Here is an 11,988-nt window from a genome sequence, read left to right on the forward strand (position 1 = left end):
TTCCTCAGAAGGTTGGAAATAGAAATACCTTATGATCCATCAATTCCTCTACTTGGTATTTACCCACAAGAAACACGAGCCATAACACGAGTAGATATATGCACACCAATGTTCATATCAGTACTATTTACAATAACAAAAAGATGGAGACAGCCTAAGTGCACATCAACGGAAGAATGCATAAACAAACTGTGGTACATACACACAATGGAATATTATACTACCTTGAAGAATAACAAGGAAGCTGCAAGCTACCACATAACACAGATGAACCTTGAGGACATGGTGAGTGAAATAAGTCAGTCACAAAAGGAGAAATACTTCATAGGACAATTATTATAAAAGATTAATAAAAAGAACCCACCCTAAAAGGGGGAAAAATTCCTTGCTGATCACTGGGATATATGGGGTGGGGTGAGGAGATGGAGGGGAATGTGGAGCACAGGGTAGGGAATAGACACAGGATAGCTTGGGTGCTGGGGGTGGGGACAATACACAAGACAGGGGAGGGGAATTGAAGAAGCAGGCAGATGGGAGAACAGTTAGTCAGGTTTGCATGGGCTAAGTGCGGCAGAGGTAAATAATGATGTATGCACAACCTTGGAACAACAGTGCTCTGGGATACAGGGATTGAGGCATGGTTTGGATGGGTAAAAGAGGAGGAATAATATTAAGATGCTTGGCTGTCTTTTGAATCTTGGTTTCTCTTGCCTACCATTGTAAAATAGACACTTGATGGGGAGAGAAAGAAATAGACAGAAAGTTCTCCATAGAAAGCTTGTAAGTCTGTCTTCAGCCTACAAATGATTGGAATACGTTAAAGGGGGCTAGAACTTGCCCAGTGAAAGAGGCTTCCTGGGGAGCCTCTGCATTGCATAAGACCATAGGTGGAATTCTGAACCCCATCCAGAATCTTCTGAGGTGGGGAATTTCCACTTGAAAGAACAAGCAAACCAGCCTGGAGTGACTAGAAGAACAGAAGATACTTCGTGAAAGAAAGACTGGCAAGAAAAATAAAAAACAATAACTGCAGTCTGATTGAGTACTACAAGTACAAGCAAACTGTTCACCTGGGAGTTATCAAGGCAAGTGGTTGGGTCACCTCAGAGAAAACCCCCTTCCAAGACTAAGACTCAAGGAGAATACATGAGCAGGCATGTGGTCTTGCTGTTGACCATGTTGGTCACTGATAAGGGGAAGTGGGGGAAAACAGCAATGAAGATGTGAGCTAAGTCAACCACGTTCAATAGACTCCTGTTAACCCGAGTGGAGACCTGGTTGGCCAGCAGTATGGCAAGACCTGGGGACTCCTGGGCCCAGAGACAGTGACCTAGCCACAGAGGACTAGAGCAGAGAGTGGAGCATCCAGCTGATATGAAGTGAGGGGAGCTGCACAAGAACACTCATACTTGCAGATAGTGCTCACTTTACCTGGCTTCAAAGGCTGGATGATCAGAACTCGACTAGAAGAAGAAAGAAGAGGAAAAAAAGAGTAATCTGATACTGTTTCATGAACTTGACCTATATTTATGGATGTAGTAGCTCAAAAGAGGGAACAAATCTTTACAGTGAGGATCATTCCCAACCCCCTCAGTACACAGGGTTGACAGGATTGGGTAACATAGACACTGGCTACCTAAAATGGGGAGCAGGCTACAAAGGCAAGAAGTGACTGGCTTACAAACTTTCAAGAGGGAGCCTAGTTCCAGAGGGTGCATGGGAAGGTAGAATCTCCACTGAGTGGTTTCCAATCTGTCAGGATGGGGCTGATAAAAGGAGATGGGGATAAGACACTTGTGGTACAATCGTGAATAATTGCTATCAGGACTGACTGTGAGGGTCAGAAATGTAAAGGTAAATGCTTTGTAACAAAAGGAGGGGAGTGGTTGATTTTGTAGTCTGGGAAAAAGGTCCCTGGAACCATCAGGTGAGAATAGTGGAGTGTGGGACCCTATTCAGAGAAGCACTGATGCTGGAGATGGAGGCAGAGATGTGAAGAGATAGAGTAGCTGGGGACTCTGGACTCAGGGAGGGAGAGGAGCTATGTGTTGATGGCTTGGGAGCAGGCTTGTGGGGTGTGTCCTTTGGTTGCATGGAAGGGATTGTAATCATTGCAATGAAACGAAATACAATAGGATGAATCTAAAGCTAATGTTCTTCCATATAACCTATCAAGTAATTCACAATTAAAACGTAAAAAAAAAAAAAAAAAGAAGAAGATGGAAGGAATACACAGAGCCACTGTACTAAAAAGAAATGGCTGATGTCCAACTATTTCAAGTGGGAACATATGATAAAGAACCAATGGTCTTGAAGGAAGAGATCCAATCTGCACTATAGGCATTGGGGCGGTGACTTTTTGATGTCATCTGCCTCACCCACAAATCTGAAGCCGCCCTGCCCTACTCCTGGGTAGCAGCATGGATCTTCCAGCTATTGCTCTGGTGGGACATGCAACCTTTCTTCCAGGGAACAGATTAAAATCCCCAGCTATCAATTTGGCAACCCGCGGCTGGGCATCTGCCTGAGTTCACCGGGCAGGACAAGCTCAAGGCAATTCATAAAAACCCAACAGAACAGGTCTCAACCATCCTAAGATTGGTGCTGAGCACAGGCAGATAACTGACAATCAGAGACAAAACCAGAAAAGATTGAAGTTGTAAGACTTCATTTTTCTGTAATCCATTATCCACATTCATGGAAGCAACAGTCAAGAAATCAAATGACATATTGCATTAGGCAAATCTGCTGCATGAGACCTCTTGAAGTTTTCAAGAGCAAAGATGTCAGTTTGAGGACTAAAGTGCATTTGACCCAAGCCATGGTAGTTTCAGTTGCCTCATATGCATGTGAATGTTGGACAATAAATAAGTATAGAAAAATTGATGTATTTTAGGTATGGTGTTGGAGAAGAATATTCAAAGTACTGTGGATTTCCAAAAGAACAAACAAATCTGTGTTGGAAGAAGTACTTCTTAGGAGCCAGGACAGCAAGACTTCGTCTCTCTTTCTTTGGACATATTATCAGGAGGGACCCATCCCTGGAAAAGCACATCATGCTTGATAAAGTGGAGGGTTAGTGAAAAAGAGGAAGACCCCCCCCCCCCCCCTAATGAGATGAATGGACACAGTGGCACAGCAATAGACTCAAACATAACAATTGTGAGGATGATGCATTTCCAGGCAGTTTTGTTATTTTGTTCATAAGATCGCAATGAGATGGAACTGACCCAATAGCACCTAACAACAACAACAACTCTTGTAGATTGAATGGCCTGAGCTTGGAAATGTCCACTTGGTATCTCTCAGGTATTGAAGTTAGATGTTAGCTAGGATGGGTATTACCTAAAGACTCCATGGTGCTGGGCATCGAGATGGCTTCTGCATTCACAGATTTATATATGGTAACTGGATTCCTCATAGTAAATGTACTAACAGACAGAAGTAGTAACTGTAAATCTTCTTGTGACCCAGTCTCAGAAGCTGTGCTGCATATAAAGTGCACAATCCCAACCCAGATTTCAGGTTAGGGACCTTACAGGATATGAATACTGAAATGTGTGTTTGTTCTAGGGGAACAAAGACCCCTTATTTAGGCTTTTTTTTTTTTTTTTTTTTTTAACTATACCATATCCACTGCCATCCAGTTGGTTCTGGCTCATAGTGATGCTATTGGGCAGGGTAGAACTGTTCCTTAGGGTTTCCAAGGCTGTTACTCTTTATGGACACAGAAATGTTCATCTTTCTCCTACAATATGTTCTCTAGTCATTCTTTTATTAACCCTTAAACAGGACAGACAAAACATAGACACTTATTGGGGGGGGGGCATCATGCAAATGAGGCTGAAATCGAGTTGGCTGATTCAAAGACATGGGGCTAATTACATACAACAGAAGACAAAGAAAACGTCATCACAAAATCTTAATTGGTGGCAGACCTACAGAAGCAGGGAAAGGAATACATGCATAATGGCAGATCACAAAAGTTTACAGGATTAGTCCTGGAATTTGACCACCTACCCATGTGGTGGCAGGGGTATGACTTAAAAGCATGCAGGACCCCAACTTTTAACTTACGTGGCTATTGGCAGTAAATCATTAAGAATACACAAGGCTAATTTCCTGGTTCTCTGTGCAAGTCTGAGGGCAAAATTCTTCCTGCTAAGTTTGCTCAGGACTTGTTTAAGTAGTTAGCCACATAATTGGTTTAATGGTTCAACTTAATTTAGTGGTTCATACTTATGTTAATAGTTCAAACTTAGGTTATGATACAAAATGAAGCTAGGGCTCCCACTGTAGACTACTGTTGTTGTTAAGCACCATCAAGTTGGTTCCAACTCATAGAGACCTTGTATAGGGTTTCTAAAAAGCTTTTGGTGAGCTTGAACTGCCCACCTTGCAATTCAAACCAACCTTGCAGTCCATCGCATTAACCCGCAGCACCACATCTGGGCTACACTGTAGACTATAGCTTTCTACAATCCTTGGAATTTAAGCTCTAATATGTGCTGTATTTTGGGACACTGGTAAGACCTATTTTTGCTGATTACCCTTGAGTTGGTTTTGACTCATATTGACCCTATGTGACAGAGCAGACCTACCATACAGGCTACCGTCTTTACGGGGCACAGTCCCTGGTCTTTCTCTCATGGAGCAGCTGAGCAGGTCTGAACAGCCAACCTTCTGGTCCCACCACCAGGGCTCCTTTGTTAAAAGCCTAGCTGCTACTTTTCTTTCCGTCAGAACAACTGATGATTACTCTGAGTTGTGATGTAAGACTTGCAGACAAGTGGTTAGAAGAATCTCTGTGAATTGTATGTTTCTAACTGCAGCTCTCTTTTCATGGGAGTGATGTTATGACCTTCCAGTTCCATATTGTACAAGGTTGTTCTTCTGTTAAAGCTTTTGCCATCTCTGGAACAGAACAGAACACATGCTGAATCAAGGTTTGGATACAATGTAAGTTTCTCTGAGGAAGTGCTAGATGAGTCCTTACACTCCCCCTACCCCATATACTTTAACATTGCTGCTTTCAGGGAAAAGGTTTCCAGCTGGTAGATTATAAACCTCCTGGTACAGGTGGAAAAATGTCCTTTATCATAGAAAACTAGCTGACTGGATTCTATGTAACTGAGCAGACTTCATTCTCAGTGGATAGACAAAACATCTCAATGAACCACTTTGAGGCAAAAGCTATTCAAATAATTGTTCTGAATGATGCAAGGTTGTGCTCAGGAGAGGCAGATCAAAGCTGGCTAAAGAGAGTAATATGTTGAAAATGACTGAATGTCCAGCTGAGAGTCCTGCTAGTCACAGGCTTACAATAGAAACTTTGATAAAATATGGTCTTTCTGAAGTACAAGTTCTCCTGGGAAATAAAGCAATTTAAATTGAGACAATGAGTAAAAGGAATGGTTTCTATAATTAAAGCATGGAGGTGGTGGCTAAAATTGGATAACAAAATCTGTTGCACACCTTTGCTCTCTTGTTTATATCAGATATTTGAACCTAGAGACCAGGCATGTCTGTGAGCCTAGTCTTGATAGATGCTAATCTTGAGACTTACTTGCTTTTAAAGCACTTAGTGACAGCATCATCAACCTGTTAAAAGCTGCTATTTACTCAATTTTATATCCAGGATGAGGCAGGCCACATTATTGTTGGATTTTAAAGGGTTATGTTGGCCATTGTATTCTACCTGGGAATGAAAAGCCAAAACAACAGTTGCCATTGAGTTGATGCCAACTGATGGTGACCTCATGGACTTCAGAACAGAACTGTACTCCTTAGGGCTTTCAGTAGCTGACTTTTTTCAGGATTACAATTCCAGGCCTTTATTTCAAGGTGGGTGGATGAAAACAATTAACTTTCTGTTTAGCAGTTGCTTGTTAAAAGGTTAGTAAAATTAGTTTGAATAAATACAAAACAGATTCCATGAAGGAATTCAAAAGACATTATCCCAGAGACACCAGAGATAGACATCTAGGGTAAGATAAGAATAGATAAGAAACCTGAATACAAAAAGTGCTCATATCTCTTCACAAAGAGGTATATGTTGCTTATTAAAATGAAATAAAACACAAATAAGCAAAATAACAAAACAACTATTAATTTGAGCATTTACTATATGATTTAAATGGATTTGCCATTTAATTTTCAGAGCAACCTTATGAGGCAGGGACTAGTCCTATTCCTATTTTATGTTGTTGTTAAAGGCCATGGAGACTTATAATGACCCTGTATAGGGTTTCCAAGGAGCAGTTGGTGGGTTTGAACTGCCAACCTTGTGGTTCAAACTGACCTTTTGGTCCAATGCATTATCTGGCTGTGCCACACTAGATGCCAAGAATCCAGAAGTACATTGCTCAAAGTTACACAGCTTGCAAAGTGGGGAACAAAACTACAGTTTTAACTTATGTTTGTCTGATTGGAGAGCCCATGCTCTTAGTTATGACTTAGGCTCCAAGTTTCAGGTATTCAGATCCACTTTCAGTTTGTATGTTTTGAGTAACAAAGGTTGATTGTAACTTTCCTGGGCAAATTGTGAATATTCTGGACCACTGCCTCTGTAAATAACCTCATACTTTTTTGCAAAATGTGTTCTTATTTTTTATCTGTATCATAGAGCCACCTTTTCTTCTTGACATCCTTTTTCATGAAAAACAATCCAAAACACCAAATTGTTTAAAAAGACCTCTGTGACTACTGTGTTCCTGTTTGTTGCTGTTAAGTGCTATTGAGTGTGTTTCAACTAACAGCAACTCTGCATAGGGTTTCTAAGGAGTGGCTGGTGAGTTTGAACCAGTGACCTTGTGATTGGTTGTTGTTGTTGTTAAGTGCCGTGGAGTCGGTTCCGACTCATAGCGACCCTGTACAGGGTTTCTGAGGCTGGAAATCTTTACGGGAGCAGAACGCCTCATCTTTCTCCCGCGGAACAGCTGGTAGTTTCGAACTGCTGACCTTGCGGTTCGCAGCCCGATTCGTAACCACTACGCTACCAGAGCTCCTTGATTGGTAGTCCAGTGCTTATCCCATAGTGTCACACCAAGAACCCATGTTCCTATTTAGAACCCTGTATTGGAAAGGTGTGTGCAGCTTTCCAATTCTTAGTCATGGAAACTGTTTATATTGGATCTTCTGCTATTTCTGAACCTGAATCAGTCTTGGGGTTATTTGTTTTACACCTGGCCTATTATTAAAGTCATCCAGAAGCCTGTGACTTGGGACTATACCCAGACCTCTTTATGAATCAGTATTTCAAGGGTAGGATTCAAGAATCTGTGTATATATATATTTATCAGTTCTTCAGTCTCATGTAATTATAATTTTTCTTTTTTTTTTCCCCTTTAAGGAATGTTGTCTCATTCAGAATCCTTGGGGAAAAAATGGAGGAATAAAGTTACTGACAGTGTTGAGGTCTTATGGCAATTTGGTAATTTTCGTATAACCAGAGTCTGTAGGAAAGTAATTTGAGAACCAAGAGGACTTTCAGTAGTTAAAAAGCTAGGGTCATCTCTTGGCAACAGGAATTTGCTCAGCTCTACTTTGATGCACCAACATTTTATGATCTAGCTTATCTCTTGTGAACCGCTTGGCTTTTGCTCTAACTTAACTCTGTTAGATTCAAAGTTCTGATTTAGAGGATTAAATTGGTGTGATTTGTCTCTTTCTTCCTTATGGGCAGAACTCTTGATTCAGTCCTCCTCAAAGCCTTCCAGCTGGTGTACATATGGCTGACCAAAGGTAAAGTGCCCTTCCTTTATCCAATCAAAAGTGGAATGGCCACAGAAATGAATATGGTCACCTACCTGAAAACTAATAATTAAAAACCAACTAAAAATGTTGACTTAGGTAGGGGTTGTAGATAGGAACAATAGAAAGGAACTGAGACATTTGCCCATGTGCCGAGGCTTAATTTATCTGGTTACACATTCCTGCTCAGGGAATAAATTCCATGCGGATATAGTCTCAAATAGGCAGCCTTAGTCTTAAGGGTGGCAGAAGGAATTTGGCCTAAGGAAATAAAAGGTATTTCTGGGAACCTTGCAATTATTAAAATTGTATGGGTCAGAGCCCAATTATTGGACCAAGAATCTGAGCCCATTACTCAATGTTGACACTAGAGATCAAATCCTTCCACCACCTGGAGAGCTTCATGTTTGTTTTTTTTTCTTGTTAGAATTAGTCTTTCTTTCTTCTTGCATTCCTTCCTTCTTTCTTTCTCTGTTTTTCCTTTCTCCTAAAATATTTCAGTGCTTTCCAAGAAAGAGACCATCATTCATATGGAAAGTTTGGAATACCCACTGACAAAAACTTAATTCACTCCAGGCCAGTAAATGACTGACTTTATAACAGAGCCGAGTAAATCCCCACTGCCAGTGTGGGTCTTCCTTGCTGATGGTTTGCTTTCTGTTGCTTCTCTTTTCACATGGAACAAAAAGAGGTTGGCTCTTTTGGCATCATTCCACTTCTTACTGATCCTACACTTGCATTATTTTAGATCCTCTGAAAACAACACAAACGTTCTAAATTAGATAAGAAAAAATTTGTTGGAAGAAACACCTGTGAGACAGAAGACTATGGGGCAGGAGCCAGGAAAGGCTGGATGAGAAGTCAGAATGTGATAAAGATGGCCTATGGGGAGACAGAGAAGGAATCCAGGCTGGGGAAGTATCTTAGATTTCAGTGTTGTTGTTAAGTACCATCAAGTCTGTTCTGCCTCCTAGCAACCTTATACCCAATGGTACAAAATCCCTCACAGTCCTCTGCCATCCTCACAGTTTTTGCTATGCCTGAGTCCATTCTTGCTGTCACTGTGACAATCCATCTTGTTGGGAATCTTCCTGTTTTACAATGACCCTCCACTTTACCAAGCATGATGTCCTGCTCCAGGAACTGGACCCTCAAGATAATATATCTGAAGCATGAGAGAGGAATTCTGGTCATCCTGGCTGGCATCTAAGGGACTTTCTGTCTATACTTACAACATAGATTTGTTGTTCTTCTGGCAGTCCATGGTCCTGTCCATATTCTTTTCCAATACCATACCTCAAATGCATCGATTCTCCTGAAGTTCTCCTTATTCATTGTCCAACTTTCACATGTGTATGAGACTATTGAAAATACCATACTTTGGGTCGAGTACACCTTAGTCCTTAAACTGACATCTTTGCTCTTGAACACTAAAGAGGCCTTGTGCAGCATTCGCCTAATGATTTCTTGATATCTGCTTCCAGGACTTTGGATTGTAGATCCAAGCACAATGCAATCTTTGACAACTTCAATCTTTTCTCCATTCATCATCATTTTATTTGTTGGTACAATGGTCAGGGTTTTCATTTTCTTTACATTGAGGTGCAATCCACACTGAAGGTGGTAGTCTTTACTTCTCATCAGTAGGTACTTTAGGTCCTTTTTGCTCTCAGCCAGCAAAGTTGCATCATCTGCATATTACAGATTGTTGAGTCTTCCTCCAATCCTGATGTCACATTTTTCTTCATATAATCCAGCCTCTAAGATTATTTGTTTAGCATACAGAGCAAGTATGGTGAAAGAATACAGTCTTGGCACTTTTCCTGATTTTAAACCATTCAGTAATCCCTTTTTCTGTTTGAGCGCCTCTTGATCTATGTATATAGATATCTCATGAGCACAACTAAATACTCTGAGATACCTATTCTTTGCATTATTATCCATAGCTTGCCATGATTCACACAACCAAATGCCCTTGCATAGTCAATAAAGCACAAGCAAAAATCTTTCTAGTATTCTCTGCTTTCATAAAAGATCCATCTAATGTCAGCAATGGTTTCCCTAATTCCACTTCTTCTGTATATGGCTTGAGTTTCTGTTGATGTACTGTTTCAGCTCTTTTTGAATTATCTTTAGCAAAATTTTATTTGCATGTGATATTAATGATATCCACATTCTGTTGGGTCACATTGCTTTGGAATGGACAAAAATATGGCTCTCTTCCAATCGGTTGGCCAGATAGCTGTCATCCAAATTCCTTGACATAGATGAGTGAGCCCTTCTAGTGCTGCATCACTTTGTTGAAAGATTTCAATTAATATTCCATCAATTCCTGGAACCCTGTTTTTTTTGCCAGTGCCTTCAGTGCAGTTTGGACTTCTTCCTTCAGTACCATTGGTTCTTGATCACACACTACCTCTTGAAATGTTTAAACACTGACCATGTCTTTTTGGTACAGTGACTCTGTATATTCCTTCCATCTTTTTTTTTTTTTAACTGTAAAATTTATTTTAATCAACTTTGAGAAAAGATAAATATGTCATTTTTGACATAATCGTCTTGATTTTCAATACACTTTGTCTATCTATCAACAAACTTTCTTATTCCCTTATTTAAAAAAATATTTTAGACTGAGCTGCGAGCCACGAATGTACTACTGTCTTCACTTTTTCATCAGACGTGAATCCTTTGTTCTTTCAATGTATTGTCCATTTCTGAGGTCTTAGTATTAATCATTTGGATTCCTAATGGAAGGTTCTGTATTGTTCCAAAATTTGCATTTATTTTGTTTGTTTGTTCTATAGTGTTTTTCCAGATTCTTCTAAAGTTTTTATCTTCTTCTTCTTGCTTTCCTCTATCTTTTATCTATCCTTTGAAGGTACATAGTTATCATTCTTTTGAATTATTTTTCAGTTAGTTCTATTACCTTTTCTTCCACAGAAATGTTTTCTGGCTCTGCATCATGATCATTTGTTTGAGCCATTCTCTCTTGTTTCTTTGTTGTTGTTTTTGTTGTTAGATGCCATCAAGTTGGTACCGACTCATAGCGACCCTATGCATAACAGAAAGAAACATCGGTCCTGGGCCAACCATAAAATCGTTGCTACATTTGAGTCCATTGATGCTGCCACTGTGCCAATCTATCTTGCTGGGGATCTTCCTGTTTTACTCCAGCCTTCACCTTACCAAACATGATACCCTTCTCCAGTGACTGGTCCCTCGTGACCATATGTCCAAAATATGAGAGATGAATTCTGACCATCCTGACTTCCAATGAGCACTCTGGCTGCACTTCATCCAACACAGATCTATTCTTTAGGCAGCCCATGGTACTTTCGATATTCTCCTCCAACACCGTAACTCAAATGCGTCAGTTCCTCTACAGTATTCCTTATTTACTGTCCAGCTTTTGCATGCCTTTGAGGTTATTGAAAATACCATGGCTTGAGTCAGGCGCACCTTAGTCCTCAAACTGACTTAAGTGTGAGCTAAAATTGTCTGCTGTCTCTGGGGCATTGTGGGGTTGTTGTATTTGTGAAAACAAACAGTGCAGTTGTTGGACCCAAAGAGGAGAGACCTCTGGGGGGATTCCGCAGGTGACTATGAAAGGATATAACAAGAAAGTTCCTGGCCCCAGGTGGAGTTCCTATTGGCCTTGGTGTTGTCTATGTTATCTATGTACTCAATCCAGGTGTAGTTTGTGGGGGCCCTTGATGGAGTTGGTTTCATTGTCTGTTAGGACCAAAGGGAAGCTGGGGGAAGGATGATTGATTAAATGGTGGTCTGATGGCTCTGAGGATTTTGTAGGTCTGGAGCCAAGCCTACCTGAAACCAGGCATCAAAGTTGCACATCAAAGCGCTGCAGCTGGCCTCCACTTCAGACTTGCCTGTCTCCCAACCACATGGCCCCAAATTCCCAGAGAGCAGGGTCTATGTTGGGGGTAGATGAGGGTGGGAACTGGCCACACTTCTGGTCACCAGAGAAGTATGGGGAAAAAGAAGAAATCCCAACTTTTCCATCACCCACGCAAATCTGCTCTGCCAGACCTCCCTCTGCTGCCAAAGCTGTTCACAAGATGGTCGAGCCACATCTGGCCAGCTGTTCACCAGTTAGTCTCCAGTCTCTCTCGTTGTTTCTGCTTGGTCTCTCCTTCCAACAAGCACTCCATCCACCACCTCTCTGTCCTTCTGAAGTTCAGGGTACCAGAATTTTCATCTGTGTCTGTTTTATCTTGT

This window comes from Chrysochloris asiatica, unplaced genomic scaffold (assembly GCF_000296735.1).
Source record: "Chrysochloris asiatica unplaced genomic scaffold, ChrAsi1.0 scaffold00072, whole genome shotgun sequence".
NCBI classification, from domain to species: domain Eukaryota; kingdom Metazoa; phylum Chordata; class Mammalia; order Afrosoricida; family Chrysochloridae; genus Chrysochloris; species Chrysochloris asiatica.